Source organism: Pithys albifrons, chromosome 3 (assembly GCF_047495875.1).
Source record: "Pithys albifrons albifrons isolate INPA30051 chromosome 3, PitAlb_v1, whole genome shotgun sequence".
Classification (NCBI taxonomy): Eukaryota; Metazoa; Chordata; class Aves; order Passeriformes; family Thamnophilidae; genus Pithys; species Pithys albifrons.
The window spans coordinates 56,573,613-56,601,087 of NC_092460.1; the positions used below are offsets into that span (position 1 = coordinate 56,573,613).

The 27,475-nt window shown below is 40.3% G+C and overlaps 1 long non-coding RNA gene across 1 annotated transcript in view; it reads left to right on the plus strand.

Annotated features, from left to right (window-relative positions):
• Positions 1 to 3,429: 3,429 nt before the first annotated feature.
• Positions 3,430 to 27,475, plus strand: part of LOC139670424 (uncharacterized) — a 62,733-nt gene continuing 38,687 nt past the window's right edge. The window contains exon 1 of the long non-coding RNA XR_011697481.1: positions 3,430 to 6,681. This is a non-coding gene — a long non-coding RNA (uncharacterized lncRNA). The remainder of the gene's footprint in view (positions 6,682 to 27,475) is intronic.

Consider the following 27,475-nt stretch of genomic DNA (forward strand, 5'->3'; position numbering starts at 1 on the left):
ATATATAGCTTTATATATTGTATGTGGTGACAGTTCTGATGAGTTACAAGAAGGGCAATGCCTAACGCAATCAACTATCAACAAATTAATAATGTTAATTTTATAATTAATTCATAATCTTTATACAGATATAAATTAAAAAATATAACTAAGAGCTTGCCAAGCTGAGAAGGATGTCTGCTTTAAACTTTACTCTCAAAAAGTGAGCAGACCCTTTTTGATAGTAACCTCCTCTACTTCAGACATCCAAGAAATTGCTACAGAATTAGTTTTCTAACATAATATGTATATTTTTCCCTGAAAACTGTTACCAAATTTTAGGCTATAGAAGTTGTCAAAAGGATGAAATAGGTCCATACTCAAAGGACTTGAAAAAGGGCTGGTTTGCATTTAATTTTAGGTGTTTATATAGTGAGTTGACCTTGCCTGGACACCAAGTGCCCACCCAACCCCTCTATCACTCCCTTTCCCTGCCAGAAAAGAGGAGAGAGAATAAGTTGGAGAACTATTTGTAGGTTGAGATAAAGAAATTTACTAAAGCATAAAGCAAAAGCTTGCAAGCCCAAAAGCAAAGTGAAAAATAACAATGTTTATTCTCTGCTTCCCATTAACAGCAATGTCTGGCAAATCCTCAAGAAGCAGGATTTCGGCATGTGTAATGGTTTCTTAGCAGGTTGCCATTGGAAGCAACAAATGCCCCCCTTCCTGCTTCTTTCCTCAGCTAGTATATCTGAACTGATGACATATGGTATGGAATATCTGTTTGGTTAGGTTGGGTCAGCTGGTCTGGCCTGGTTGTGACCCCTTCCAGAATCTTGCTCTTGATTGGCAAAGGAATGTTACAGTACTCATCCTGCGCACAGCAGTAGCCAAAACACTGGTGTGTTATCAATACCCTTCTAGCTACCAATACAAAACATTGAACTATGGGAGCTGCTGTGGGGAACTGAACTCAATCACAGCTAGACCCAATACAGTATAATATCAAACTATATTTGAGTTATGTATTTGCATTAATAATCTAATAATCTAAATCATGCTTACATTATGCTGAATTTGAAACTGGCCTTTTCAACTTGTTTGAATTAGTAGGGGATCAACTTAAAGTTAGTAAAATGAAAGGGTTCTTTTTTAAATAGGGCATCAAACTTCTGGAACTTGCTGCAGGTGTACCAGCAGATTGAGAAAGGAATAAGACACCTTTGTGAATATTAGAGACCATAGTCAAGGAGGTGCCCTCTAGCACCTTTTACAAGGATAAAGGAGAGAAGAATGTGTCCTTACTCACATGCACTTTCCAAATTAGCATCTGTTTTTTCATAGTTGAAAAAGAATACCATGCAATGTGGGCCAGTGATCTGACTCAGTAGGCACTAGTGATGGTTTTATACTGTGCAGCTTCTCTCTGTGGTGAAGACGTCTTTAGTCCTAGTTGTGCAATTCTCTTTGAAAGGAGAGACCAAACAAGCTGACAATGTGACAGAATGGGTTACTGAAATAGTAGCTGGAACTTTTCCCTCCAGGAAAGGCGAACATTCCTGGAAACGCTTAGAAATTTTTACTAACAACAGATTTCCCCCCATTTTCTCACCATTGTTTTAAAACAATAAGGACTGATACATAAACCATCCAAATGTAAGGAAAGAGATGTCACAGCAGCATATGTCTCCATAACATACAGATAAAAGTGAAACGTGTGAGTAGACAAGTCTTTACATATTATTTTCCTTCTTGTTCTCTTTCCACATTTCATGTATCTGTCCCAGTTTTGGAAGGTTAAGAGTACTATGTCTACAAGTCTTTAGCTTTCATTTGCCACCTCTTGTAAAAGCCATCCAGTCTCCACTCCCCAAGTCTCAAAGAAGCTTAGTGGAATGTTATTATCTTCTATGCAACATGAAGAGTGAAACCTGAAGAGTGAAACAGCCCAGCACAAAAATACCTATAAAATCTTCATTGCTCAAATATGTCTCATGATAGCATTTCCTTTACCCTTGCACTTCACACTTGTCAAAAGTGAAGAGACAATAGCTCATTGTTTCTGGACAAAGAAATTCACACTATGCTGTTGTGTGAGTCCTTAGGCAGTGTGAGAGCTTCTAGAGTGTTAATTATTCACTTGCAGGTGAACAATTTTCATACAAGAGGTACACATGGCCTTTTGCATTTTTTCCCCTTGTGCACACCGTACCACTTATTAGAGATTGATCATTGTAGAATTTTCTCTCTGCTGCCCCACAAATATTAAATAATAAACAAAGCTATGTGAAGCCAGGCATGAAGGATATTGGTGGTTTGCCACTGATCTTTCAAGCAGCAGCCAGATATCTCCTGCCAATTGTTGTGCATGTTGCTAAGTAAATTTTATAGTTGTCTTACTGGATACCGTGTGTGTGTGTTCACATATGTGACCACTAAAGCTCATTTTAGGTAAGATGCTTGTGAGTTTGCTGACAGAGACCAGCTGAAGGTAAGACAGTGAGCTACCAGTGCAGATGACCTGGATTCTTAAAATTTGCTATGTTTTTTCAGACTTTGCCAAAGACCCTAGATTTTGCAACTTCCTATTTCTAGCCTGGTGCCAAGTACAACTCAACTTTTTCTCTCCCAGCAGAAACCCAGAGCTATGAATCTGAATGCTATTACTCCCAGTTGAAAATATCCTTACATAGTCTATGGTTCACTGATCCAGAAGTCGTAGTCTGTGGTCTATGTCTATGTGGTAAAGAAATATTTGAGAAACTAAATTCAAAAGAAAACAGTTCACACTTCTAAGCCACAGGTGTCTCAAAAATAAAAGACATATTCATAAAAGCTGGGCCTTCAAATATGACATTTCTCATAGTATTCACACCTCCATTGGAAAATAGGAGGTAACTTGCAAATTAAGATGAAGTTATAAACGAATACACTGTTCTTCCTGTTTGGCTGAGGGTTTTTTGTTTTAGTTTGGGTTTTTTGTTTGTTTGTTTGTCATTGTTTTGGATGCTGCTAACCAAGCCATTAAATAATTCTCTCTTTTTTTAGTAATATGTGAAATGTTGACAGACTAGTACACATTGTTACTCTATCAGTGGTGTGGAGAGGAAGAGCCCTTCTGGAGGCCCTAGGCAGACCCCATGCACAGTAACTTTACTGACACTGTTCTTCAGGCTTCCCTGAGAAGGAGAATAGTAACAGGACTCTAAGGTATGTCCATGCAGAGCAGCTGTCATACTATGTTTTGCATATTTACTAGGTAGGTCTGCCAAGAGCTGGCACACTGAGGAGATAAATGTGTGATTCTTGGAGCAATGCAAGACAGTGGCCTCAGAGAAAAGATCTCTGAGTTGAAGCGGGACATCTGCTGCAGCCATTTGCTTTCCAGGCACAGAATGCTTTTCACAGGGATGTTTGTGTCACTCAGAGGCAGTTAAGAATGTGATAAGGTCTCTGCTGTTGCATGAACTCTACTTGTTTTCTCTTTGGTCAACTTCTACCTGGGCATGTATCTTTGGACATGCTATTTTAAACTGCATTAGATCAAATGAATGCAGAAACTGGCCATCTGGACACTTCAGGTGAGCCTGAGCCAAAGCTAACATAAACCTAAGACTTATGCCTTTCTTTGGAATTTCACCGGAGCTTTGCAGCTCAAATCTTCTTGCCAATGCTGCCCGAAAATACTAATAATGCAAAAAGTGTGCTAACTGCCAGAAAGCAAAACTAGGGGTAGGATGGACATGGAATAGAGACGCGTGAGGAGTGCTGTGCAGAGTCGGCTTGCCACTGTCATTGCTGCCAGGAGGGCAAAGGATGGCTGTACGTGCTTTTGACAGACATCCTCCCAGTCTTCCTCCCTGTGCTTTGCAAAGGGAGCACACTTGGCTGGCTCCTGCACAGCTAAAGTTGCCAAGGATGTTTTGTCACTGGCACAGTATAGTGAGGATTTGTTCACAGTGAGAGTTCACTGGGGTGCTCTGATTTGGAGATAGCCATTCTTGCCAGGGTGGATTTCATCCTGGCTATGCACAGATGCTCATTCCACATCATCCACAGAAGGATTTTAAAGCACTGAGGGTTTTATCACCTTTCTGAGCTTGGATTTCATTGTTTCTGGTAAGCATCCTTTTGTCTTGCAGGTTGCCATTTGTCAGAATAATTCATCACTGTCTGTGTGGGTGCAAGAGCCAGACCACAACTTGTAAGTTCGGAGCTTTCCTGTATCAAGCCAGAGATTTTACCTTAGGAAGTTACTTCAGCTCATCCAGGCATCACTGCCCCACTTATGTGTAGCTTTCCACTTGAGTGCAGATTGCTACATTAGCTCAACTTAGATGTGAATGTCGAACAGCAGAAGTCATGATAAAGATACTATGCTTACTCAAATTATTATTTGGAGAAAAAATGTAATGATTGTGTAGAATTTTAAGTAGTTGAACAGCAAAGGTCAGAGTGCAGCTTGAAGTGCAGGCTTTATCAAGCACTGATTGCCTCACTGGAAACTGTTACAGCTCCAGTAGGTTTTTTCCCCAGCTTTTTTCCCAGTTAAAACCCCAGAAGTTTGAACCCGTCACTATAATGCAAGCTGGTGACAGACTAGCAATAGTGTGTCTGTCCCTCCTTGCCAAGACCAATTAGAGTCAAATGTTGCAAATATTTCCAAGAGAATTAACATGTCGGCACTAAGCAGCGGTTCACAAGAATTGCACAGATGCAGCTGGGGCTTTATTAACTGCCACAGAAAAGTAAACAAATGGCAATGAAGTGGGAGAAGGCAGGCATTCTGGGCCATATGACACCAGGAGCCACCAGAAGAAATGTCTGTGGCAATGGGCCAGCTGGTGGTGCTGAAGCTGGGAGCTTGTTAGATGTTTGCAGTTTGTCAGGATACCCGGTTTTCTTCTCACTTTATTTGTTTACTTTTCTCCTCTACTGGGTGGTTCTGACTCTCCCTGCCTCCTCCCTTCCCCAGCAGCAAAGTCCATACTCTTTACATATGCTGCCCTTGAGTCAGAGATGGCTTGTCCCTGCTGCAGCTGGCAACAGGAAAATTGTTGACCCCCAGAAATGCCATCCCAAGTGCATCCTCCTGTTAGCACCTGCAGCAAAGTGCAGATGGTGTAAGTGGAGCAATCAAGTACGCATCCCCAAGGAAGAGATAAGGAGCCATATAGGCATGAGCTTCAAGTGGAAGTCATCTTACTGGCTTAAAAATCTCTGGTTATGAACTATCCTTTTGGATCCTGGTGTGTTTGTGTGGGTTCAGTGCTAAATCCTGCTCATGAACTCCACTGGCAAGTAAATCTCTGACCTTGAAGGAAAGATGAGGCCCATCTTGCTCAAGTCATTATGTCTGTGTATAGAACTTAAAGGATTTGGTCCATGGTGTCTTTTATGAGCTGTTTTGGACCATGGTGATTTGGCTGTGCTGGGGGAATCTTGTCTGGGAGAAAATACATAATCCTCAAGATATAAAGCAACATCTTTATTGAAGTGAATATATTTAGTGGAGGGAAGGAGTGTAGATTCATAATTAACAAAATATTTCTAACATCTCAATTTTGAGGAACACTTTTCTTCAATGGATTCCAAATCACTTCACAAATGAGTCTGTGACAATATATACATAGGGAGATTTGTCCTATCAGTCCTATGAGAAAGGAGAGACAAGAAAAGAGCTCTTCTGAATCTTACTGCATGTGCCACTACTGACCCATTGGTAGGAAAAAAGCCCCACTATTTAAGAATTCATAATTGAAAAGCCTCCCTAGATAGAGTACAAATTTTGGTCATATTTTCAAAAATGCATAATTATTTGGGATTTCACAGTTCTGGCTTAATCTAATGTCACGCCTGACTTTACAAAAGTCCTTATATTCATTCTCTGAAAAAATATGTTTTGTTGTCCCCTACAAAAGGGGAGGCACTCAGATTTTGGAATTGTATGTAAAAATTTGGGCCAAATCAGACATTTACAAAATTGACACAAAAGGAGAACTTCAGGTTTAAAAAAAATGTGGAAGACAGTCCTTTTTGACTAGTGCTTTGAAAAGGTGCTCAGACAGGACAAGGCATTGCTGGTAAAATATGATCTGTGAAGCAGCAAGAGCAAGTCAAGATAATATTCTATTATGCATTCTATGAAAAGTATGCCAAGTAACTAGAAGCAAAATAAACCACAGAATTATGCCTCTATGACATGAGAAATGTTACCTGAAGAAAATTAACAGCTGCATACAATTGCAAGCATTAATTCCCACCCTAGACACTGTGAAAAGACCCTTGAGTTTCCCTTTGGCAGAGCTTCAATTTGTAGAGGAGTTTTTGTGTGTGCACAGTGGTGCCCTGGTCAACACATATGGATCTGTGCCTTGCCTGTACCTGCTCAGCAGGAATGTAAACAAGGCAGGGACGCTCTTGCTTTTAGCTGCTTGATCTGTTGAAATCACCCAAGGAGAAATCATAACAGTGTTTCTTCTCTCTATGCTGTGTGTACATGCTTTGTGGCAAGAAAGGAAATTGTGCTCTTTGCCAGTGAGCCCAAACCCACAGAATAAGCCCTTGTGACTCAGAGAAATGAGATGCAACATAAAGCAAAGTTTCAATCTGCAAAAGTGCCATTCATTCACTATGCAGCAAGTGGGTCTGAGGCAATCCCCAAGCAAAAGCACCCAAGACAAGTGACGTGACTGCAGTCATGTAAGTTGGTATTTATTAGTCTTGCCTGGTTAAAGCTGTCATGCTACCCATGTTGCACAAGCATAGATATGGGACAGTCAGATATAATGCATAGATGAGAAGAGAGCAACACGGGCATTTCAGCATCTTGCAAATGCTTATCAGACCAAAAACTGCACAGAACTCCTGGATAGCCCATCTCATCAAAATCATTTAATGCTTGCTTGATGCTGCCACACTTGCTGTTATTTGTTGCTTGAACTGTGTTCTAATGTCCTAAGAAAGGCTGTGAGTGAAGCCCTTTCTAGTTTTGATTACTGCCTAATTTTGAAAGACTTCAGTTTTTCTTGTGTCTGAGCCTCAGTTTCTCCTTAATTAAAGAGATGTCACTGTATATGCACATATATATATGTGTGAGTCCATAACAAGACTTATATCACTCTTTGCAAAGCATCTTTACACTTCTCAAAGAGCTAAAAATCTATGCAGGTGTTTTACCTCTTTGACAGTAGGAATAGTGAAGGAAACATAGCTGCCAGCTGCTGTTTCACAGCTGTTGATTTCTCCACTATGTCAGTGCTATAGTAATAATTAAAATGATAGATAAACTACATCCATGTTTGCTTTTCAAGCTTAGCAATGAGTAAACTCTATACTGACTGTGTTATAAGTGCATGAACTCTGTTGACCCTAGCCTGCACTGCAATACCTCCCTCTTGTGATTGCAATGTACTTAATTATTGCTATTATTTGGAACAGAAGATTTGATTGATCCATGGTTAGTGAGAAAAGTCACACATCTATCTGTGGGCATAAACCCGTATTTGTATTCCTTCAAAGACATAAGAACATAGTTTCCTCATGGTGGAAATCCTACCTTTTATTTAATTGCAAGCAGAATTAAACCATCTACTAGGTCAGACTCTGAAGTTCAGTAGTAAAATTCAACACACGTTTAAGTATTTTCAGGTGTGGAGTCCAAGTTCTCTGTGCACTACTGCAGTATTCTGTTTTTGAGAGGGTTCATGAGGAAGAGAAAGCACGTGCAGCTTTGTTTCTTCGGTGCTGCCACATGACAAGAAGTGGCTTAGTTCACCCAAGTGGAGAACAGGTGGTGTAAATCATACTGCAGAACAGCTGATTCCATGAAAACGACCTCAAAGTTAGTTAAACAACCCAAGAACAAACACAGCCTGTGGTTTTAATGACAGCTGAGTTAAGGTTTGCATTGTACTGATAACATCCTGTATCTCTGTGGTGGTGATGTGGTGTAGGCACACGTACTTTTTTGCAGCCCATAACTTCTCATCAGGTTCTCACACTAGCTGCTTTGGCTGTTATTTAACAAGTTTATTTTCCTATTCTTGCCGTGGGTTTATTTTTGTTGCTGTTGCAGTAATGAAATAGTCTCTGATATTCTCAGAAATTCTTCATAGTGCTGCTAATGTTTTGCTTGATGTTTTGCTAAGATTGGTTTTGTTGTGATTTTTTAAATGTCACATCTGTTCTCAAAGAGCAGTTACTTAATTGGTGTACAGTGCTGGCCTGGATTCAGTACCTAGACATGTATTAGCTAGGTACAAAACTGCATGGGTTGTCAGAATATACTTAAAGAAGAAATGTGAGCTCTACTTCTTATAGCAGGAAGGTGACAAACTCTGATGATGTGGGAAGTAGCACATAAGGGAAATACCCAGGGGAAATCAAAGACATAGGCCCTGCTGGGCACTGCAAAACATAAGCAGAAGTCAAGGAAGGCTTGCTTCTTTTCAATAGAAAAAGTCCTACTTTTTGAGACCATTCAATCTGAATAAGAACAAAATCAGTAATACTGACATCTCCTAAAATATGTGTGATATATTTTTGTGCTTGTTAGATTTCTTATGCACAAATAAAAACTTATACTATATCTCTTACATATACAAATAATGCAACCCATTTTTTCCACAAAGCCTTTGTCATAGATATCAAGGTACTTAATCGGTGACATCATATACTGTTCCTATTTCATGGCCTGGGGAATGGAGAAACAGAAATAAAATGTCTTGCCATACAGGCCAGAGCTTCAGTGGCAAAACCCTATGTAGAATTTAAATTTCATTGGCTGTAGGTCACTAGTCTGTTTGCTAGGAATTGTTGCCTCCAGATTTTGCAGTATGTAAATATACAAATATGGAGTAATGGTATGAAAATACCAGAAATTACTCAAAGAAAAGCAATAGAAAAAAAAAGAAACAAAAGGTTTTCTGAGTAGAAACACAAACCAATCTATTCAAGTGTTCCTGTCACTTTCCATTCAACTTGTTTCTCCAAAAACAATATCTGATCCACATTCCTATATGTACTTCCAATACTGACAGACTTGTATTTTTCCAATAAAAAGCCCCAAAATCCAAACCCTTGAAATTTTTTTGCTCTAGAAGAGTGAAAGGAAAGCATGCAAATCCAACAGGACTCCAGAAAGGCGGTTATTCTAGGTTTTTTCTTTTCTTGCTTGTTTTTTCCCCCCTTTCATTTAGTGCACTTAACAATTGTGCTGTAGGCTAAGTTAATAGTAAGAACACATTTTATCCGACAAAGTCTCCCCTATCATACAAAAATTAAAATCCTCTCCCTAAGGACATTCCTCAAAATGTAAAGCAGTCTTTGTCCTCATTTAAATAATTTTGTTATGTGAAAAATGACAATGAGCCATAAACTCGGAAGGGAAATGATTACTGAACACTAACATATGCTCAAAACGTGTAGAGGCTGCCAATTGCACTTCAAGCCAGGGAAATGAGTTTCTTGATCTTGTCCGGATGGAGGGCAATTTAAAGAGATGTTGCTAACAGAGTAGTTAGGCCCTGAAAGCCAATTTTCAAAACAGCAGCAGGAGATCCAGCAGCCACAGTCTGAAGGTGTCAGTTTGTTTTGTTTGCAAATGCATGTCTTACTGCCCTTTCAGTACCTTGGCATGCTCTTTTCTTAAAATGGATGAGAATAATTGTCTCCAACAGTATTACTATTATGTATAAAAATGACATGTAAAGAAGATAAAGGTTGCCTGCTCAAGCACTTAGAAGTTAGAAAATAATGGAATTACTGTTGCCTTGACAACATTTCTTTCTCTTTCCACTTCCCCAGTTACATTCTTGAAAATGGCTAAACCACTTTGCTGAAATTCTATCAAATAATTAAATAAAAGACTCAGTCATGGGGAGACACATGGCATACAAAACTTCCTCTTGCCTTTCCCCAGAGTCTGACAAAATTCTAACAAGCTGAAAAACAGGTTTTTGCAATGAGAAAGATGAGGTATTGCCACATACCTTGCTAGCATTTGTAGCTCCATCTGCTCTTTCTCCTTCAATTTAATTTATTTTACACACATCTCTGAAAACCATATTTGGTGTGCATTTCTTTGTGCTGAAAGCAGCACAGCAGCCTCAGTTTCTTTCGGCTACCCAAGGAGAGTGGGCTTCCAACTCTGGTAAAGTGATGACTAGGTGGGATTGAAGCAGGATGAAATGATGATGGAGGCAATGCTTCGGGTTTTTTTGCATTAGTCATCATACTTGGTTGACCCACATTCAAACCAAACTGATATACCTGGCAAATGGAGAGAGCTCTGCCTCTCTGGAGAGCCTTGGAGAGTCTGCGGAGGTCCTGAGCTGGCAGACTGTGTGGGCAGGTGATAGTGCCTGGTGACGTCCAGTTCATCATCTCTAGATGAACTCTTAATGAGGTCAGGCAAGAGACTTGCAAATGGCCCTGCCTTGTCAACACTTATATCATTAATGTTGTTATCACCCAGCAAATGGGAACATGAAGGAATCTGTATTCCTGCCATCTCCTAATTTGGAGAGCAAATGCGAACAGGAGCCATGGAGGTGACTATGTTTGCTCATACAACTTACATACTCCTGCAAAGAAGTCCAGTGTTTGGTTTGTAACCAGAGTCTTTGTGGATGACTATAAAACATTATGCCAGGATTCATTTTTCAGACTACTTGAATTTATGATGAAGGTACAGAACATTTCAGCACACACTGGCATGGTTAAAATATTAACAAACCACTGACCTGGTGTAAAGACCAGAAATACTGTTATGCTCATTTTCTCTTGTCTGAGCAAACAGGGCATCCAAAAAAGTAAAGTAAACTAGCATGCATAGCAGTTGGAAATGGACCCAGCTTATCAGCATGGTCTGTAACAAATGATCTGACAGCACTGTGAGGGGAGGGAGGACTGTGGTTTATTTGAAAATTTAGTTCTCTGGGAAGACAAAAATAATCACTAAATTTACATTTAATGACATGTATTTTTAAACCAAAACAATTACAGCTAAAGTAATTTTTCTTCCTTCCTTAGTGCTTAGGATTCCAGCTAAATGCCTTTTTGACTCAAATCAGAGCCCCCTGGCAACTCCTCCATTTGCCTCTGTGCACAACCAGCACTGTTAGTGGTGTTTCAACAACACAGAGACTGGTTGATCGGGCCTATCAAGTCCTGGTCTGCAATCCATACTTAACTAAGGAGTACCAATAATTGGCGCCACAGGTTCTAACTGATATGTTTGTGAAAATTGTCCAAAGTCACAGGCAAAGTCACCCATGACTGACTCATATAAGGTGACTGCGTGGCTCATTCCTGTATTGGGAGTGCCAGGTGATAAGTCTGTCCGTGAGCTCAGACAGAAGACTAAGGCATTCTGGTTCAAAAGCATCTGTTCAATTAGATCTTTTGTTAATTTGTCAACCTCAATATCCTACTGGAGGTGTTTACTTTCAAGGGAGAAAATCTAATGTCTTTTTTCTGGAGTTCTGAACCAATTCCCTTTTGCCAGGGGGCTTTTGTGAGTGCTAAGTAGTACTTTAAGTTTTAAAATCTAAAATCTTTATAACAGTTATGCATGGATACAAGGAAATCAAACACTACATTTTGCACTGCTCACTATCTGTCCTCAATCCCTGCCCTTCTCATGCACTCATGTCAGAAGAAGACAGTATTCTTTCCTAGCACAGCATTACACAGTGATCTTCTCTGTCTGAAATTCCTTATTTATAAATGTGGAAGTATTAGGAAATGAGCAGTGTATTGAAGCTGGGAAACAATTTGTGAAATACAGTGAAGCAACCTCAACAGGGAAGTCCAGATGTAAGCCAGATAAAGATCTGGCCTATAAATTTATGATTAATAAATATGAAATAACAGGTATTTGTCTAGGAACACTAACAATTGATATAAAATGAAGCTGGTTGTTCAAAATCTCCCAAATACATTAGTGCAATATTCTGCATTTTATTGCAGAGAGATGGATGAATGGTCCTGCTGGCCAAAACACAATTCCTCCCACAAAGGAGAATGATCTTTTGCTGAATTACATCTGATGTTGGTATTCCATATTCCTTTCAAAACAGTGACAATTTTGAAAGCATAATGCAGTTGGTCATGCATGACAACAATTTTTGCAACAGAGTAACGTGTGAAAATTCTAAATCATGTTGGAAATTTGAAAGGAAAATCCATTTGATTAGGATCTGTAGCCTGGTAAATGATCTCTCTGTTGAATTTTGTGTCAACAAAAGCTCCTCTTGATTTGATTTGTGTGTAGTGAAGCTTTGCTGGAAAGATTATAGTAAGTCTTGCTGCAGAATTGAAGCTGAGACATAGGTGATAGATCTATAAGTGTGGATAAGCATGTTCAAATAATATTATTGAAAAAATAGTTAGCTTTGCTAAAATTACTTTTCATAACCTGACTTCTTTCAGGAACAACAGCAACACTGAATGCCACCACAAACACTGTGTATAAGAAAGGGGAAAACAAATAAATGACCTGGTTAAAACTTCGGCAGGAAACCAGGTGTCACATACTGCTCTTCTGAAGTAAAAATGATAAGAGCTTTGATGCATAGAAAGTAAACAGTCTCTTGGCTTTATGTCTCATTCAAGCACCAACACCTCAAACTGCACAGTCAGTCACAGAATTACAGAACAAGAGAATCACTGAACATGCTAAGTTGGAAGAGACCCAAAATAATCCAGCTCTGGCCCTGCACAGGACTAGCCCTGAGTCACACCATGTGCCTGAGAGTATCATCCAAATGCTTCCTGAACTCTGGCAGCCTTTGGTGCTGTGACCACTTCATTGAGGAGCCTGGTCAGTGCCCGACCATCCTCTGGGTGAAGAGTCTTTTTCTAATATTCAACCTCAACCTTCCCTGACACAACTCTAGACATTTCTCTTGAGTCCTGTCACTGGTCACCACAGAGAAGAGATCAGTGCATGCCCCTCCACTTCCCCTCACAAGGAAGCTGCTAAGTGCATTCTCCAGGCTGAACACACTAAGTGACCTCAGCTGCTCCTCATAAATCTTCCCATCAATGCCCGTCACCATCTTTGCTGCCCTTTCTTTGGACACTCTTTAACAGCTTAATATCTTGCTTATATTGCATTGACCAAAACTGCACACAATATTCAGGGTGAGGCTGCCCAAGTGCAGAGCAGAGCAGGAATATCCCCTCCCTGGACTGTCTCACGATGCTTTGCCTGATGCCCCCCAGGACACAGTCGGCCCTCCTGGCTGTCAGGGCACTGCTGACTCATGTTCAACTTGCTATCTACCAGGACCCTCAGGTCCCTTTCCATGGCCTTACTTTCCAGCATCTCATTCCCCAGTCTGTACAAACATCCAGGGTTACCCCATCCCAGGTGCAGAATCCTCATTTTCCCTTGTTGAACTTCATATGATGCGTTTCCCAGTCCTCTAATTTGTTAAGGTCTCTCTACAGGGCCTCCCTGCCTTTGAGGGAGTTAACAGCTCCTCCCAGTTTTGTGTCATCTGCAAACTTGCTTAGTATCCCTTCCAGTCCTATGTCTAAGTCATTTATGAAGATGTTGAAGAGCACAGGGCCCAGGATGGAGCCCTGTGGAACCCCACTAGTGACAGGTCACCAATCTGAAGTCACTACATTCACTTTTACCCTCTGTGCTCAACCCATGAGCCAATTGTTCACCCACCACATGAGGTGTTTATCTATCTGTGCTGGGCATTTTGTCTAGAAGGATCCTGTGAGAGACATTATCGAAAGCTTTACTGAAATCCAAAAAGATGACGCCAGCTGGCTTCCCTTGATCAGCTGAGTGGGTTACCTTGTCATGAAAGGAAATCAAGTTGGATAAGCAGGACTTTCCTCTCATGAAGCTGTGCTGGATATGACTAATGATAGTGTTGTCTTTCAGGTGTTTTTCAATACCTTCCAGAAAAATTTTCTCCATAACTTTGCCAGGCACTGCAATGAGATTAACAGGTCTATAGTTTCCTGGGTCCTCCTTCTTGTCCTTCTCAAAGATTAGAACAACATTCATCAGCTTCCAGTCATCTGGGACCTCTCTAAATGCCCAAGACTGCTCAAAAATCACTGAGAGAGGTTTTGCGGTGACATCAGCCAGCTCTTTGAGTATTCTGAGATTAATCCCATCAGGCCCCATAAATTTCATCCACCATAGTCCAGTGCAGCCATTTCTTCAGTCCTGGCTCAGGGGTGCTTGTAGTCATCCTGCTCCTTCCTGCAACACTCCTGCCTCCTATGGGGAAGTGGGTTGGGCAGGAATAAGATGTCCACCCTCGGACAAGCACTACTATTTCTGCCTCTAGACAATTTTCTTTTCCATGTCCTACTTTCTTTCTTTGTTCATTTGGGGCTTTTTTCCCACTTTGAGGTTTTGTCATCCCTTTTTCATGGCTAGCCCACTCCCCACATTTTTCCCTGTGATTCTCCAGCCATGGCTCATCAGTCATGCAGTCAGATGACCTGCTGAGGGGAATGAGCAGCAGACAGATGCTGCTGCTACTCTGTAGGACCTTTGCTCAGAGTGGGTCCCTGTTTTGGTGCTCCAAACATGAAGAGCAAATGTTCATTCAACATGGTTCTCTAGGGTCCCCAAAAAAACCTGGAATAGAGTGAGCCATTAATTTAATTGTGAGGCTTATCTTCTTGAAAGTTATTTCAACTATTTCTTCTTGTACAGTTTCAATAAGAACTTTCTTTCAATATGTACAGTCTGTTTTGCTGCTGAGTGTCTTACCTCCATTTGTCTGTAACTGTCAGTAACCTTCAAGTACCTAATTATGCTCTGACTTCTGATTTCTTTAGTAACAATATACAAGAATACATCTCATCTGCATCTGAGGAACAAACCTTGCTCAACTGTCAACAAATAATTGTGATAACCTACAAGAAAGTATAGATTACATCATTTGTTTTACTGAAATTTAAGTGCAAACCAAAATTCTCAGATAAATTCAAGCAGATTCTTACTTTTGTCACAGGAGCCAAAGTTCTGAAGCCCACCAAGGCCAATTAGGTGGTTATGGACTTCAGAGCACTTTGAATTGGTGCTACAAATAGCACCATTAACCCAAGTGACCCAAGCACCTCTTCTTTCTGCATACCTTCAACAGCCATTTACATTCCTCTGAAAAGGCAAGGTTAGTTTTGCTCTTATTTACTCATGGATGAAGGCAAGATCACATGTATTTATTTTTAGATGTCACATTAATACAAAATGTACCTTTCATTTCACACAAGTGTACAAAAGAAGTGGATTGCTCTGCCAAACAGACTGAAGTTTCTTGCCATTTATCAGCAATCTGAAAGAAGAAATAATCCATTTTATATTTGATTGTGTTTGATTGTCATCTGTTTTAGTACTTCTCTGAGGGTGAATTAATTCAGAAGAATTCTAGTTCCAGGTCACAAAATTTATGAATAAAAGATGTTCATGTACACTGTCTAGGTCAGGTGTCACAGATATCCACACAAAAAAATACTTCTGGTTTTAATTACTATATGAATAAATATGGTGATTACACAGAAAATCAATAAAATATTAATCAGAAAAAGCAAGATAGTAGGTGGACAAAGATATCAACAAGGCATATGTCTGTACAACACAAACATCTTTCTGTGAACAGGAGAGGCATGTTCATAGCATCACTAGATATACTATGTCACTGAAACAGCCCAAGTCAGCAAAGTGTCACCATGCAAATCTGTTTAATTTTTAAGCAAGAGGAGGTACATTTTCTTTTAACCCACTTAAGGTTCCGCTTGTCTTCTGGAAACACGTTTTCCAGGCAGGTCAATGGAGACTTTTTCTGCCTGAGGTGGCAGATTGAAGTCATTGAGGGTGAAGCATCACATCACAACAAACCAAACCAGAATTTTTGCTTCTTCTCACTGCATTTTAATGTGTCAAAAAAGACTCACAGCTTTTTTTTTTTCTTATTTTTTTGATGTCTCCTTGTCTTTGGGAATATCAGAAATATCAAGAGAATGCACGCTCCTGTACTGTCTCCCAGACCTTCTGTGCATGGTTGTTTGACTGCTTCCAAAATCCATCTGTAGTTGCAGAAACAAATATCAAAACTGTACCTGACCTAGCCAAATAAAACATGTCATTTCTTACTTCACAATCAGACATAGAGCAATCAGTCTTGACTTCTTAGTTACCATAGCCATTTAGCTGACTGACAAGCCAAACTTATTCACCAGTGACAAACCAAACATACTCATCAGCATCCTGCAGTCCAGGACTGGGATCTGCTTAGAAACCAGGCTTCTCAGCTCAAGGAGGATCTTTGGGTACGCTCTTGGCACCCTGGGTACAAACTGTTGAGTCACTGGCCCAGAAATATCTCCCTGGTACTATTTTGAGGTCTAGGCCCTTTCCTGTGCTGTGTTTTGCAGAGGAGTGGGGTCCAGAGCAAGATAGGCTTTGTTCTTCTCATGTGAACTGAGCTCTCCTCCCATTTCCCCTTGCAGATCCTCTTATTGCAGCCTCTCTCACTTTGGTTCAAGCAGAGTTATTACTTTCCTGACTGTATGTGACCATATGCATGGCTGCTGTCAGTGGTGTAAATCCTCAGTCTTCAGCTGAGCTGAAAATCATTCCATGGTATTTGATGTGCTGTGTTAATGGGACATGGCTGTTTTGAGATTTCTGACTTTGACAGAAACAAACATTTAATCTGTGCCTTTAGGAAATAACGCTAACTCATTAAGACCACGGCCCCATGTTTCTTTTTAAATACAGGTGGAATTAAATGTGAAGCTCTAGACTGCTTCTTAAAATACATTTTCTGTTCCCTTTCTATACAAAATTGAATAATATATCTCCCTGAATCTCCTTTTGCTCAAGCAGCAAAGGTTGCTCTGATGTCAGCTCAGGGCTGAGATATAATATGGATGGCTGTGAAATCCCCTTTGACAGCAAAAACGAAAGCGAAACTATCCTTGCAAACCAGAAAAGTCTTTCTCATGTACAGGCTTCTACTGTTTTGTAATTGTAATAGCTAAATCCGAGCACTTCAAATTGATACTCGAGAAAGATACAAATTATTCCCTGGAAGCTTTTAAAATTCAGAATATAAAAGACATATCCCCATGCGAATGCAACCAAGAGAGATGATAGAAACAGAATTGCCCTAGCAAAGGCCAGTGAAATCCAAAATAAGAGAGAGACTGGAGGAAAGTAGTCTATAAGGGCCCCTTGTTTCTACTGGTGCCCGGGAGAACTGTAAAGTGTATGTGTGAGGAAGGGGAGTGAATGGAGGAAGAATACCATTCCATTCGTAGATCTCTGAGGGAATCTGACAGGCACTGTGTTCCCATTATACTTGTCCCTGTGATATACAGAAAATGGAAGGGAACATGATGACAATAAGGGGAGTTTTCAAAAAATGTTTGGAATAGTTACTGTGACTTGCTTTTTGTGGCATAAAATCTCATTTTCTTTGAGGTTAGTGACAGAAGACAACTGAGTTTAAGATGCAAAACCCAGCTACTTAGGAAGTAGTGGTCTTAGAAGCTCAATCCTGGGTATTTGGGGAGCAAATCCAGGACCTGGGGAAACAGCTGGGTGGAGGAGGTATCACAGAATCACAGAATGTCCTAATCCACAAGGATCAGCAAGTTCAATCCTTAGGCCTGCACAGAACAACCTCCAAGAGTCACACCATGTGCCTGAGAGTATAATCCAAATGCATCTTGAACTCTGGCAGCCTGTTCAGTGCCCAACCACCATCTTTCTAGTATCTATCATGTAACGTTTTTCTAGTATCTAACCTAAACCTCTCCTGACACAACCTCAGGCCATTGCCTTTGGTCCTTCCGCTGATCACCTCTCAGAAGACATGTGCACCCGCTGGACTGGAAAGGATACTAAGCAAGTTTGCAGATGACACAAAACTGGGAGGAGCTGTTAACTCCCTCAAAGGCAGGGAGGCCCTGTAGAGAGACCTTAACAAATTAGAGGACTGGGAAACACATAATATGAAGTTCAACATGGGAAAGTGAGGATTCTGCACCTGGGATGGGGTAACCCTGGATGTTTGTACAGACTGGGGAATGAGATGCTGGAAAGTAAGGCCATGGAAAGGGACCTGAGGGTCCTGGTAGATAGCAAGTTGAACATGAGTCAGCAGTGCCCTGACAGCCAGGAGGGCCAACCGTGTCCTGGGGGGCATCAGGCAAAGCATTGTGAGACAATCCAGGGAGGGGATATTCCTGCTCTGCTCTGCACTTGGGCAGCCTCACCCTGAATATTGTGTGCAGTTTTGGTCAATGCAATATAAGCAAGATATTAAGCTGTTAAAGAGTGTCCAAAGAAAGGGCAGCAAAGATGGTGACGGGCATTGAGGGGAAGCTTCATGAGGAGCAGCTGAGGTCACTTACTGTGTTCAACCTGGAGAATAGGAGACTGAGGGGAGACTTCTTTGCAGTCTACAGCTTCCTTGTGAGGGGAAGTGGAGGGGCATGCATGCACTGCATGCAGGCATGCACTGATCTTTTGCCTGTGGTGACCAGTGACAGGACTCGAGGGAAATGCCGAAAGTTGTGTCAGGGCAGGTTGAGGTTGGATATTAGAAAAAATTCTTCACCCAGAGGATGGCTGGTCACTGGATGTAGTCAGAGCACCAAAGGCTGTCAGAGTTCAGGAAGAATTTGGATGATACTCTCAGGCACATGGTGTGACTCTTGTGGCTGGTCCTTTGCAGGGCCAGGTATTGGACATGATAAGTCTTGTGGGTCCTTTCCAACTTGGCATATTCTGTGATTCTCTGATTCTGTGATTCTACAATGAGGTGTCCCCTCAGTCTCCAGGCTGAACACACAAGTGATCTCAGCTGCTCCTTCCATGGCTTCTCCTTAAGGCCCTACACCATTTTCACTGCCCTCCTTTGGACACTTTCAAATGGCTTAATATCTTTCGTATATTGTGGTGACCAAAATTGCACACAATATTCAAGCTTAGGCCGCCCAAACCTGGACAAGTAATTTAGAATGCATGCTAAATTTATAAGCAATTGCAGTTCATTGAGATGAATCTGACTTCTTCGGATAGTGGCCAATATTTCAAGTTACTGAATTTCTGGCCCAAACACATTTTGCAAAGGGAGGCAAAACTCCCTTTGAATTAAGTCAGACCATGAGGCAAAGCCAAGAGACTAATAATGCTACCAAGCTTTGGCTTAAAGTGATGGGATACCTAAATATTTAGTTGCATCTATTTAGCATAAGGCCTTAGGTGTTTTCTTCCAACTTAAGCAATCCTTACAAACTAACTTTTTTGAAACATGGAACCCTATTTGACTGTGTAAACAAGCCACATTCACCTGAATGCAAAACCCAGCTACAGTTTCAATTTCTGTAAATTATGCAAGGATATAAATCATGAGTACATCAGTAAGCTAGAACAGAGGCTGATTCATTCATTTATTGATTCATGCATGGTTTATCTTCATACCTTAGAGAAAAAACCAAACAATTAAAATAGTTACACTAAGCTATAGAATTTGAAAGTGGTGGTTGAGAGGGAAGAGTGATTATCTGCTGGAAGACTGGCAGATGAAGCTGTGGGCTGTATATTAACACTTTTTATGATTTGCATCACTTTACGTGCTTCTTAGCTGTGTATAACCAAAGTAAAAAAAAAATCTTGATATTTTGTTAGTTTAAGGTCATATGTTTGTTCAATGTTTTTTTCCTCACTTACACAACAAGCAAAACCAGAAAAAGTTTTTGTTTTGTTTTTTCTTTTTAAATCTGTATGACAATATAAATTATAAAAAAAAAAAAATCATTCCCAGGGTCTGGGAGTATGACCAAGCACCTTTGAAAAATTCTATTAGAGATTTTAGATGGACAAGTGGGAAAACCAAGGAAAGAGGGTGTTGAAGTTTCCTAGAAAACAAGAAACAAAAGAAAAGAAAAAGAAAATATATCCATGCCTTGCAATGTTCAGCCAGTCAAGGTGCAGGAATGACACAATTTTCTTCAGTGTGTAGGTAAGTAAACCATAATCCTGCACTCCCATTGTCTTTGGTGGTAAAATGTAGCTGATGATCAAATGAAGGGCATTTTTTTTTAATCTTGAGAAGCATTCGAGAAGCAAAATATCACATGCACAGACTGAACATACAGGCAGTTTCTTGAATCATGAACTGTTTATCTGTAAGCTTGAACACAAATAAATCCAGCTTACATAAAAGCAAACCACGTAATGGATCTGCTGCTTATTTTTCCAGCTTCTATTTTAATTAGCTATGCAGACACCGAGTACATGGTAAGCTGCTTGTTGTTAAGGATGCCTTAGCTATCTGCCATTTTTGTACTTTTTTGATGGGCTACTACTAAGGGAAAGGAAAGCTTTGTAGTGGTTGTACATAAGAAAAATAACTCAAATACAATATTGTGAAAAGCTATGCTTTTATCTAGCTCTATCTTATCCACCCTCATGTCATTAAGTTCTTTAAATTTACTGAAAGTTTTAAGTACAGTATTAGTTATATCTACTTTCTTGTCCACAGTTTTCACTTCATAGGCTGACTCTCAGTGCAACTCTGCTCATTCCAGCAGTAATACACCTGGGATTGTTTTAACCCAGTATGTCAAGGTGCAATGTCACACCGTTGTTCAAATCATAGTCAATTTGCAACATTTTACTGCCAAAACTTGATCAAAGATGAAATTTGTTTACAAAGGAAAAAGAGGAGTAAACCCAGCTTTGAAGACAAAATATATCCCTCTGCTCCTTGTGCCCCACTTGTTTTGTTTTGTAATATATTCTGATAGAGGCTGAGAAAATAGGGCTGGACTTGGAGAAGTGCTCATGGACCTCTTAGTCCTTGCTGCCCTGAGGAACAAAGCACTCTCACAAGCTCTGTCTTTGTCAGTATTTCAAATGGAGGTATCTCATGCCAGTTAAGTATGATTTTTTTTTTCTGAAAAGCCCAGAACAGCTTTTCAAAATGCCAGCTGTCCACTCTGAATGCATGTACAGATTTTTGACAGACAAGGAACACAACATGTCTTTTCATTTAACCAGCAAATGTGTATAAACAGACTATGTGCCTACAGTTGATTCAGTTTTATCACTTGTGAATGGTAGAAGTGGCACAATGGCAGCCTTTCCTTTCTCAGCAGTGTGGCTTCCAGCTGAAGGTGTCTGTAAACACTCGTGAAAACCATTACTCTGTAATTTTAATGATAGAATGAAATACATCAACCTCCCAAAACGCTAGATAAAGTCAATGAAAAATATTCCCCTTACTGTTAGCCATTTTTCCTCAACTTCCAGATGAAAAAAAAAAATCAATCAATCCTGTAGTTAGTAGTTTTGCAAATTTCTTATTATTAGAGAGAGAAAATAAAATGCCTGAAGAGCAGAAAATCTGAACACTAAACCTTTGATCCTGGATTTGAAGGTAATCTATGCAATTAGCAGTGCTTTTGTCACAAAGGGAAGAGTCACAGGAAGAAAGGACGGCACATTGAACAAAGAAGTGATCAGGGTAAGATTGAGAAAATGGTGCTTCAATCATTTACAGTCACACAACTGCATCTTCAAGAGTAAACATATGGTATGAAAATAAAAAGAGAAAGAAAGAAGAACAGCATCAAACAAACAGACAAACACTTCTAAACAATTCCCTCCACTTTATCTCACCACAGGCAATATTTAATGCCAGCACATCAGGGAGGCTTTATTCAAAGAAGGGGCTTCCCAGTGTGTGGGAGCCATTAGAGGGATGTCAGTATGGCTTCAAGCTGTATTTTGGTTTCATATGGGAAGTTGTTTACAGACCAGGAACCTGTTTGGTGACTATTTGATAATGCACATTCCCATAACCAAGAACATATTTGATTTGGCAAACCCAATGCACGCACTTGATGCTTCCAGAAAGGAGGCAATTTAACATGTTTTCTCTGGTGGAGCATAAACATCCACATGAAGAGAAACTCATATGTAATGATCCATAGGTATCAATAATCTTTTCTTATGCAGACAAAGAGTTTACAGAAATAAAATCAGAGTCTTGAAAGAATCATCTTTGAGAAAGTGTTGGGCAGTGTTGGAGCCTCTGCTTGTGCTGTCTTGCAGTCACTGCTGTCTGTGTGTGGTTGGCAGCTGAAGTCTCAAGGCCCTGGGCTTAGACACGTGCTGTGGGTTGATTTTGTCCTGGGTCCCTAAGTAAGGGTATTGTAAGCCATCACAAGCTTTAACTCATATGGAAGACAGAAACATCCTCTCTATAACCAATTTTCGTTCTCTTAATGATAATATAGAAATAATTTTTAAAATATTTGCAAGAGTGCGGCTGATGTGTAAGGCTGGTGGTTCATCTCAAAAAGTCAGGATTCTCACTAATAGGATATCTGTGACTCCTTTTCAGTGAACATTTATTTGAAGTTTTTTTATCTCCCTAACTGGGGAATGCTAGTCAACGTGGTTTGCAGCTTCAAGTGGACCTAAAAAATAACCCATTTTGGAGGATTTCCAGCAGTGCAGTTGGTGGCTGCAATTATTTTTCTGTTGAGGGGCAGGAATGGAAGAGGGCAAATTTTTTATGTTTTGTTTTGGTTTGTTTGTTTGTGTTTTTTTAATTTCAGATTGTGCAGTGACAGACTTTTCTGAGGGATTTATGGTCTACACATCCAGTTAGTCTTACAGCAACTGAAATAATGAGTACTGAAAGTTATGTATAAAAAAATGAATGCTTTGTTTAAAAGTATATTCAGATATAAGGAGCTTTTGTGTGTCTCTATTGGAAATTTTCTTCAGCAGAGAATGACCTGTCTCCATTCTCAAAGTTTTCACAGGTTAAAGAAAAGTTAACTTTGTCTCTAAAAGCTTATTGTTGCACATGAATATGTATTGCTGTTTTCAATTATGCATGGAGTCAGAATGCAGTAACAATGAAGGCTCAAATGCTCATGTCCTAGTTCAGCAGGAGGGACCAGCTAACCCTGTGTGGTGGTGATCAAACCTGTGTATTCCACCCCCTCTATTCATTCCCCAAGGACAATGGGCCATTAGCAGCAGCTGCCCAGGGAGTCATTATCACCTTCACACCCAGCCTGAGGGGGGCGGAGCTGCTAATGGGCCATCAACAGCTCAACACCCCCTGGCTCCCAGAGTTAATCACCCATTGTGTGAGTCTCCGCCCAGGGGGAGGGACTGAGAGCTCCCTGAGGGTACATAAGGGATGGGTAAGAAGACCTCGGGAACCTCTCGTCGGATCCAGAGCAGCAGCAGGACCTTGACAGGAGGAGATCCCCGCTCTCGCCCAGACCACAGCCCTCGCCTGCACCAACAGGTTTTTCTTTTCCTTTTGCTCTGGACTTGGGGGAACCACAGGGGTCTCAGCACAAGAGCAAACAAACCCCCTTGGGTTTGTGCCCCAGGACACTGGGTTATACTGCTGGGGTTTTGTGAGTTGAAAGCAATTTCCCTTGTGTGTCAGTGTTGCTATTGTAATATTATTATTAAATTTTAGCTCTGACTTATAATCTCTCTCGTGGTGAGTTCATTTCCCCTGCTGGTTCACCTTTAAACCAGCACAGCTCATTATGTAATGGTGCCTGTTTTGATGTTCATCATCCTGTCATAAAGAGTTACACTGGTAGTTAGATGAGATCAGTTACCTCATTCAGAGAAAAATAGTAGGTTCATACAAAAAAATTCCCTGACTTTTTCTATTAGTTTTGCAATGTCCTGTTGTATTAGCTTTTTGAAAAAAACTGCTAAAGGTGTTGGACTTGAAAACGTCCTTGCGAAAGTTAAAAGTCCTCTGACATGTTGAACCTGTCTAAGTTGCTTAGCTCATTACTTACAACAAGCTGACTGGCAGTGCTGTGCCATTTACACAAAAGATGCAGTAAATGTTTTGACTGTGGATCAGCTGGGGACTACTTTCCTGGAGTACTCCACCATGTTGCAGTAGTTTTGGAAACCTGCTGCCATCAGCAGTACACTGCTCCTTACTAACTGCACTCAGGTGGCAGGGAGTGGCTTCAAATACATCCGCAAATGCTCATGTGAGGTATACCTTTGCCAAAATGGGCCTGTGAGAAAAGGATGTGACTGAGGTGGCACAGGGTGAGAGGCTGATACCAGCTTCTCATGATTCATGCTGGGTAATGGGTAGACAGAACTATACACTGAGGCCGCATCTTGGCTAGTAGAGCTTCTTTCCACAGCTGACAGTGTAATCCAATCTGTCATATTTCTGATACCAACATCTTTCTATATTGTACTTTTAACACTACATAGCTTACCAACAAAGGCTCTGTGATTCCCTATGCAGTATCGTGAAACTAATGAATTCTGAAGTTTAGGATTTTCTAACAATTCTCTGCTACTATTAAAATGAGGATTGGCTTTTCTGGCAGAGGTTGTGGGATGCATGGAGTAGGAAGAAATAAACCTCAGATTTCCAGAGGCAAGTTAGCGTGCCCAAAGATGACAATCCACAAATGAATCCAAACTGTTCAAAGCATGTTTAGATATATTCACCATTCAGCTAAAGGACTGAAGTGTGCCTCCTGTGGAGGTTAACAGGGTTATTTATACATTCTGAATATTAAAAAAAAACAATAAAGCAGATGATATTTGAAATTTCACTGATGTTTAATCATAAGTCTGTACTTCCTGGCTTTAAAAGTTACTTTTGAATAACTGGACTAGTCTGAAGCAGGTTTTGTGACCTACAAAATTAATCATTGTAGGCAATATAAAATAACATTTGGGCTGTCTTTGGGTTTTTTGTTTTGGTTTGCTTTTAAATCAGTTTTCTCAATATAAGTTTTGTTTGTTTTCTCCTATAATTTGCTTAATTGAAATTTCAGTTTTATTTCTATGGAAAATTAAAAGCACATTTTTCAGTTGCAAAGAGATGCAACAAACTTTTCTCCACTTACCCAGCAGGCACACTGTATTGCTTCTCAATGAGGCAATATGGAAGCCAGATAAGCCACTTGATGACTGCTTCAACAAATCATGGAAGGTTTCTCAGCTTTCTGGAATGCAGTTTGAGCTTTGGAATTGACTGAATCAGGCACAGATTTACCAGAGGCATGGGCATATCTTGCCTATGCCTGAAGAGGTTATACATGATGAAGCGTTCAAAAAAAAGTGTGGATGTGGCATTTGGGGACATTGTTTAGTGATAACATGGTGTTGCTGAGTAAACAATTGGATTTGATTACCTTAGAGGTCTTTTCCAACCTTAACAGTTCCATGTTTCTATGATTCTGTGTAGCAGCTCCTTGCTGCATCAATACCTATCTCTCTGTGGCACCAGTTGGTAGCAGAGGCAATCTGGTGCCCTGAATCTTACTGTAATCTCACTTATCACCTGTGGTCCTTTGTCACCTCATAGGAATTCAAAAAAGCATGGACTGCACTGGCTAATACATTTGGTTATTGACCAATTGTAGAGGGTGCAGTCGTGTTTTATGAAGAATTTGGTCTTTCTGAAGTTGGGTCAGACTGGCAACATTGTCTGAAATAAGAAAGACAGCAATGTTTTCATTACAAGCTGTGGTCATAGTCAGCATGATCTTTTGCATTGCTCTGAGGTGAGTGGTGAGCCTGTGAACAACATTTGCTATCTTTTCTGCTCTGCACCTAAAGAGATTATTTTCTTCATTAGGTCTGAAGTTTCATAGCACAGAAATCAGTGACATCAAAACCAAGGTATAAGAACTGTTTGTTTTCACCTTTTCTCCCTTATTGCTGATAGACAACAAATAGCAGAGAGGAACAGAACAGGGACAAACCAATTAATAGGAAAAATTAAAAGCTTGCTGTCTACTTCCACTGCCTCTGGTACCAAAAGCATTGAGTGCAGAGTCTAGTTGGAAGTAAACTGAGATGCTGTGTCATAGCAGAAGGATATGTTTTATATCTTGTTAATGTATATGGACTAGAAGGTGCAAACAAAATCTCTTCATCTTTGGAGAAAAAAATGTAAAAATGTAAAAATAGCAAGTTAGTGAAGAGGGTAGGGTGTGATTCTATTTCCCATGTGAATACTTGACATGCTTTGGAAGGTCATTCTACAGGGATGAACTTTAGATAGGGACTGATCTCCAATGGAAAAAAAAAGGGCTTGTCTAGGGACAGTCTGAAGGGGCTTTTAATTTGGGTGCTCTGAATCTTGCATGGGGGTGGCAGAGTCTCCAGGCAAAGGTGAAAGTCCAGCAGGACTAGTTCCCTGTGCTTCCAGCCTGCCTTCGTGAAGATTCAACCTGTATTTCTGAGCTTATGCACACTCAATGCAGTAGTCGGTGCCTATGTCAGACTCTGCACATTTTGCTGTGCATTTCAGCAACAATTGCATTTAAGGTATGTAAATAGTGTTGTCAGAATAATGAACCAATAATACTTCCTAGAAATACAGTAGAGAATGTGATTCTGACATAGCCTTTTATTTTTAAGTTTGGAGAGTGAGATTTTTTTTTCTTTTCTATTTTAAAACAGCTTCCAAACAGTAAGTCATGCCAGAAAAAACAGAGCCATTCTCTCAAAGACAACAATGCTCATTGTGTTTTTTGTAACAGATGCCAGGTTTTTATCACAAGGCCAGACATTAACCCCCTTGGTATCATTCTGAAAGGAAGCATCCATGCACACCACTGACTTCTATTCCCTATGGTGCTTCATTATGCCTTCCACCTTTAAAGCTTTATGCGCACTTCCTTGCTCAATACATCAAGAAAATCTGCAGAGCTGAACTTATGTTTGTTTCCCTCTGCTTTTGAAAGGGAGAATTTGTGCTTTCAGGTTTCCCATCAAACAAATGTAAGAAAAGAAAAAAACAACAACAAACAAACCAGAACTATGTCTTGTTGTTTGTTTTTTTCCTTTTTTTCGTCTCCATTCTAAACATAAGGAAATAGTTTGGATCACCAAACTTTGAAAAACTGGCTTTTTACTGGACAATTATCACCAGAGCTTGTCCACAAAGCGCACATTTTTTCCATAGAAGTATCTATTCAAAGTATCTCTTCCAGTCAATGGTTCTCAACATGTGGAAATCTGAGACCAGCAATTATGTATTTATGGCATGAAAAGACTCACTGGAAGTCCTCCCAACATCCCTTCTATGTTTAAGATACTGCAGTCACAGTCTCACACAGATGTGCAAGGAAAGTCTCTGGGGATAATTCCCTGAGCACCGCAGTGAAAAAAGAGGCTGATCCTCCAGCTGCCAGTGAGTTTCAAGTGAGAGAGATATGCTTCATTGACTACATATTTCTCTGTGTACTTTGCAATAATGCTTGCATCTATAGGAACAAATCTGCAAATATTGCAATGATTAGTTTATGCGGGTACTACTGCTCCTCTGAGTGGGATTATCGACATGGAAAATTATCAGTCAGCACTGCTAATGTATTCCAGAGAAACTTGTACAAGACTGTGGTCAGGTGTAGTTACAAAGAGCAATCAAGTGTTGTTACTGCTGTTGCTGCTGTTGCT